This window comes from Pseudomyrmex gracilis, unplaced genomic scaffold (assembly GCF_002006095.1).
Source record: "Pseudomyrmex gracilis isolate BER0280 unplaced genomic scaffold, ASM200609v1 scaffold_0, whole genome shotgun sequence".
In the NCBI taxonomy this organism is placed as follows: Eukaryota; Metazoa; Arthropoda; class Insecta; order Hymenoptera; family Formicidae; genus Pseudomyrmex; species Pseudomyrmex gracilis.
The window spans coordinates 4147343-4153342 of record NW_018020584.1 but is presented as its reverse complement, the minus strand read 5'-3'; positions in this window follow the sequence as shown (position 1 = coordinate 4153342).

Genomic DNA, 6000 nt, shown 5'->3' with positions numbered 1-6000 from the left:
TTTTTTTTTTTTTGTTTTTTTTTCACGACAGTAATTTCAGAGCCGTGGTTCATACGACAATTACCGTCGCTGCACAATCAATGACGCGAATAAGTCGCTGATTTTTTTTGAGAGACGCAATAATGTCTCTCGCTTGTATATGTGCACATTTTTCAAACTGGAGAAATATAAATTTGGTAATGTCAAAAAAAAAAGAAAAAAAAACAGATTGTGATACGACTGAATCGCCCGTGTACCATGGCTCTTGCTATTTTTTTCTCACGTTCTCTCTTTCTCTCTCTTTCTCTCACTCTCTCTCTCTCTCTCTCTCTCTTTCTCTCTCTGACTCTCACTATCGTCACTAACGTCTTTCTTAACATAATCATCATCATCATCATCACATCACATCCAAATTGTCATTATCGCCGCGTTTTTCCCTTAAAAAACTGCCTCACAGACGTATATACGATATCGATCGAAAACGTAGCGATCTGTTTCGCTGATTGTCGTGCGCGTTTCGCCCGATCCGTGTAAATCATCCCGGAATCGTTGATAAAATATCGCTCTCCAAAGAGAGAAATGTGTAATGTCATCTTCTTTTTTTTTTTTTTTATATTCATTAATTCGTTTTATTTTCACAAATCGCGCCACCGCGATTTGTAAATATCAATCAGTCAGGGTTGTTCGATTCTCGAAAATGAAATTTCGCGCGGAGCCGACGAACGTCGCACGGCGAAAAATTCGTCTATAAATGTCAATAAGCCTAAAGCGTATATTAATACTCGCGGACCAGATTAATCAGTCTTCTCGCTGTCGCAACGAATGTGATCGATGCTTCTCTATTATAAATCCGATCGCTACGATTCGATCACAATCGCTTCATCTTTCCCTTGATAGCACAAAATCTCTGTCTCGAAAACAGACAATTTGTCGTCAAAATGGCAGCAATTACGTTTCAATGGATGTGTCAATTGCTGCCAATCTGCCGGTATAGTTTTGTCCACTTTGCTTACTGACTGGGGTCGATCTTTCTACTTAATACACCTGTCAAAGAAATGCCTCGTACTCGCCCTTTGTTTTCTTGCTCTCCTTCCTCCGTACTTTCATTGCTCTTTTCTTTCATTGTTTTTTTTTTTTTTTTTTTTTTATTTTTATTTTATATCTCGCATTCTCTCGCGGAAAAAATTGTACTTGCTATACCGTTGATGCCATCGCGTAATTATCTCGTCTTGCCTAAATTATCATCAATAATCTCTCTCTCTCTCTTTCTCTCTCTCTCTCTCTCTCACTCAGTCATTCTATCTCTCGTTCTTTCGTATTCTCGCTCTCATTCGATCTGCTTTCGAAATTTTCATAATTTTTTTTTTTTTTTATGCAACACATAATGCGACTAGATAGTACAGGTTAAGTAATAATTAATATTGTTAGTTATACAATAATAACGTATGACTAGACAATGCAAGATAATAATTATATTGTAAATATTAATAATCACATATTATGGATCGCAATTTATATTAACAATGTGGCGCGCACGTGTTTTCCAAGAATGTAATTTAACATTTTTTTTTCTTGTTTTTATGCGTATTCTGCTTTTTTGGTGTGTGCGTGTTCCCGTGTGCGTGACTATTTCCCGCTTTCATGTATATTATGTATATATTATAATGGACATATTTATGTAAATACACATGTTGTTTTTTTTTTTTTGTTGTTGTAATTCTTCGAGTGTTAGTGTGGTCCATTTCGTTCTGCCTCGCGTGTGGTGTTACGTCGTTATCGTCGTTATCGTCGCGAACACATGCGCAAACAAAAATCGAGAATGAATTTTGCGAAGGAATTTCGAAGCGAGTTTCAACAAGTGAAACGCGAGTTTGGAAATCCGACTTTTAATCTCTCTTTCCGCACATTTACGATATAACACCATTCCTCGAGACAGTTTGTATATGTTGATTTGTATATATGTATTTGTTTGTGTATGAAGGAAGCTTCTCTCTTTATCTCTCTTTTCCTCTCTCTCTCTCTTTCGCGTTTATAATTAATGTCGATATATCCCTAACTTTCTTTTGTGTTTGAAACGGTATCGACAATGCATCGTATAACGCAACGACCGATGCTTTTGTTGTAACATCGGAGGACGTGATAACGCGTGCGGTTGTTCCGTGTGTATTCGAGAAACATCAATTAACAGATCTCCGATCACTGTCTAGGTGTATAAAGTATGCGTGTGTATAAGTCCTTCTGCGCGATCCTATATATGTACACATATCTACGGAAATAATGAAATCATTAAATATCTTCCGGTGATTAAATGAATATGGTTATTCTCACCGTTCAGCTGTGCGCGCGCGACGCGACGTCTTGCACGATCGTCACCGCAATTAAGCACTTAATTGTATTAATTAAGTATTTATACGCGTTCATATCGATACGATCGGCTTGCGAGCGGTTGTGACCGCGCAATGTGTCCCGTCGCGTGCGAATTTTCTCGCACGACAATAAGAGAGATTATACGCAATGATCTAATAATGATATTCATACGAGCATAAATTGTTCGCTCCGTTTTTTACTAATAAGATACGTAATAGCGTGACGATAATAATAGCAATAATAAGAACAATAATAACACCAATATGTACGTGTATACAGAGTTCTGTCGAAGATACAATACGGTAATGTCTCCCCTCCCTCCTTCCATTTTTCTCTCTCAATCAATTCTAATATCAATCTCTCTCTCTTTCTTTCTCTCTCTCTCTCTTTCTTTCTTTCTCTCTCTCTCTCTCTCTCTCTCTCTCTCTCGCTCTCTCTCCCTCTTTTTCTTTTTATGCATTAATCTACACATAATGGGAAAGCCGTTTTTTTTTCACGATTGCACAGGTGAACTAAGATCCTCGAAGATGTAACGAGAAAAAGAATTCAGGGCCAAATATATATAAATATATGTATATATATATGTATATATAATTGGACCCCGAAGGCTGCTCCTTATAACAGGTCAAAAATGTCCTGGAGAGACTCTCGTCCTCGTCGTTTAATGTTACACGATGCGGTTTTGTGATTCCGACACCCGTCGATGAATCTTATATTACACCGGAATCATCGACGGACGTCGTTCTGCTCAGGGTTTAATCCAGGGTGCGGTCTTGAAATTCTCACATAATGAACAGAAAAATATCTCTATTTGGATCTTAAAGGATCTCTAGGAAAGACGAAATTCTTCCGTGGATATATTCCCTTCTTCGACTATTTTACTCTCATTAATTCACGATGTTCCGTATTCATGTGATTTCGGTATGTTCGTAAAGCGACGTATCGCGTTACGTCACTTTGTGTGTGTGGTTTTTTTCTTAATTATATACAATATATATATATATATATATATATATATATATATACAAATAAAATATGTGTACATATATATATATGTATATAATATATTGTATATCCTCTCTAAGAGATCTTCAATGGCGCTCACGGGAATTGCATGTTTAATCCGCATTATAATCCCGTTAGTTTTTTTTATTAATTATTTAGAGTGTAACATTATTGTAATTAATTTAAAAATCTGGATTATATCGGCGGTTAAACGCTCCACGTAAGTTTGCAGTGCTTGCATTCGGAGACATCGATGATTTCGACAAGTGGAAAACACTGCATCGCCGCGACGCTACGAACTATTTAATGTCTGTTTTATAAAACAAAAACTGCTCCTCTTCTACATAGTCTGCGTGACAATCTTTCTCTCGCGTGACACATAGCACACTCTTTTCCTTTTTTTTGTTTTTTGTTATTATTGAGCTATGACGTGGTAAAACCGTTCGTAGTAATAAAGTCAGTATACGGTCAGACGTATAATTCGATGAGCCGATCGCGCTTATCATTTCTCCGATTAAATCGAATCCATCCATCGTTTGCTTATTTATTTCACATGCGAGGCCTAAGGAATAAAACAACTATATTTCAACAAACAGTATTTTGGTCATCGGTGTATTGTGTGTCGTTACTTTCCTCGATTATATATCAAAAATTTTTTTTTTTTTCATTCTTTCATATATAATTACGCACTAAATAACTTTATCGTTCGTTCAACATCGATTCTTTTTTTTTTTTTTTATTTTTAATAAATGTATATCGGTACTTATCACGATGGTTACCGTTTCGTTAGCTCGATCTCGAATTAATTCTCACACAGCAACTTCTTAAAATTATCCTATCCACTTTTAATTCCCTCATTTCGTCTCACACATTCTCGCTACACTTTCCGTATCTTAAATCGCACCGCTCATCATATATCGAGTATCGCAAAATTGGAAACATTTAGGTCTTCGTGAAATCCTATCGCTATTATTATCACTTCGAGTTTTTTTTTATACGCAGTTCTTGGTGTAAATTGTCCGATTTACTTGGAAGCATTAAGTGTATATTCGCGCGAAAATGTTTTCGCGAAGATAAAATTCCCCCCTCCCTTTTACCATGTGGTCCAAAATATAAACTGATACCGATTGATAGATTTGAAACAATGAAAACGATTATAATTGTTTTTTTTTTCTTAATTACGACGGCAAATGTTCTCTAACAAGAAGAAACGGAAACTGACATCGAAACAATCTCACAATTCGTATTATGTAAAAAAAACCGAGTGGACAGGATTTTCACAAATAATTTTCTCTCCCATAACGCGTTTTTGAAAAACCTAATTCGGAACAGAGATCGACAGCTACCTTTACTCGAACAAAAGCCCTTCGCGTTTAGCCAATTTTTATATATCTCTATCTTTGGTTTACTCTATTTACTCGCCTATGTTGTCCCTTTTCACGTCAACGAAATCGCATACGTCGCAATAATTTACCTAACGTTATTCTTATTATAATGTATATATGCTATCGCGCGATTAGATTCTTCTTCCTTAAAACACGTCTCTTATTATATCAGTTACAATAAATATCGCTATTAGTATACCGTATATATAAAATCCGTCATAAAATACATCACTTTATTTGAATCCGCGTGTTTTTTTTTTTTCGCCTACCGTGTCTACAACATTTCATCGTTCCCGCTTTTTCCCTTATATATAGTGTTACGTCATTGCATCGATTGTTTAACATATACGAGATTCCGTTTAAAAAACATTTTTCACCAAATCCAGCGGCGACCCTCTTCCCTCAAAGTTGGTGTAAAAATCGAACAAGTTCTCTCGCGTTTAATCGCATGTAACAATAATTATACTAACGCAACATCAATTTCTTTCATGCGTCGAAAGAAATAACGTCGATTGATCGGTTATATTGTTAAACTCAGATTATATAGTGAAAATACGGCCATCGATAGGAAATGTTCTAAAAGACAGTGTAAATATATGTACTTAGATAATCGCGAGTAGATAATCGTATATGCAAATTGATCAGTTGACCTAACAACATAAATGGAACGTATTTTTAGACAAAAAAATTATCATTTAGCTTGCGTTATTTCTCTCTTCTTGCCCATTTGTGTGTGATTCGCTCGTGTGCGTGATTTACACTTTCTACGCTTCCTCATCTTTCGGTAAAAATATTACGTTAGCAATAAAAATCGACAATTAAAAAAACAATAATCGTAAATAACAGGAATTTAATGAAATTGATTAAAAAAATGTAAATTTTAATTAAATCTCTCAATAGAAAAAGAGAATATTTTTTCCCAGATTCAATCAAGTTGTCATAAATAATATGTTTTTATAAAAAAGAGAAAAAAAATGATAAATTGCATAACAAATTGCAATTATTTTTTTACATATTTTTTCCATAATTGTAATATGACGTTCACTTTTCTTCCATTAATATTGCTAATACCGCGATCAAAATTTATTGTTCAATAAAACAAAACGTACAATTGACGAAATGTATTTTAACAGTGTGCGTGTTTCAATGCCTTTCGTTCGTTCTTTGACAATATAAATTGTCGATTCGATCACATCGACACGATCCCGTTGTAAAACACAATTGCGTGAAATTATCATATGTCATAATATTTGTGCGTGATTGA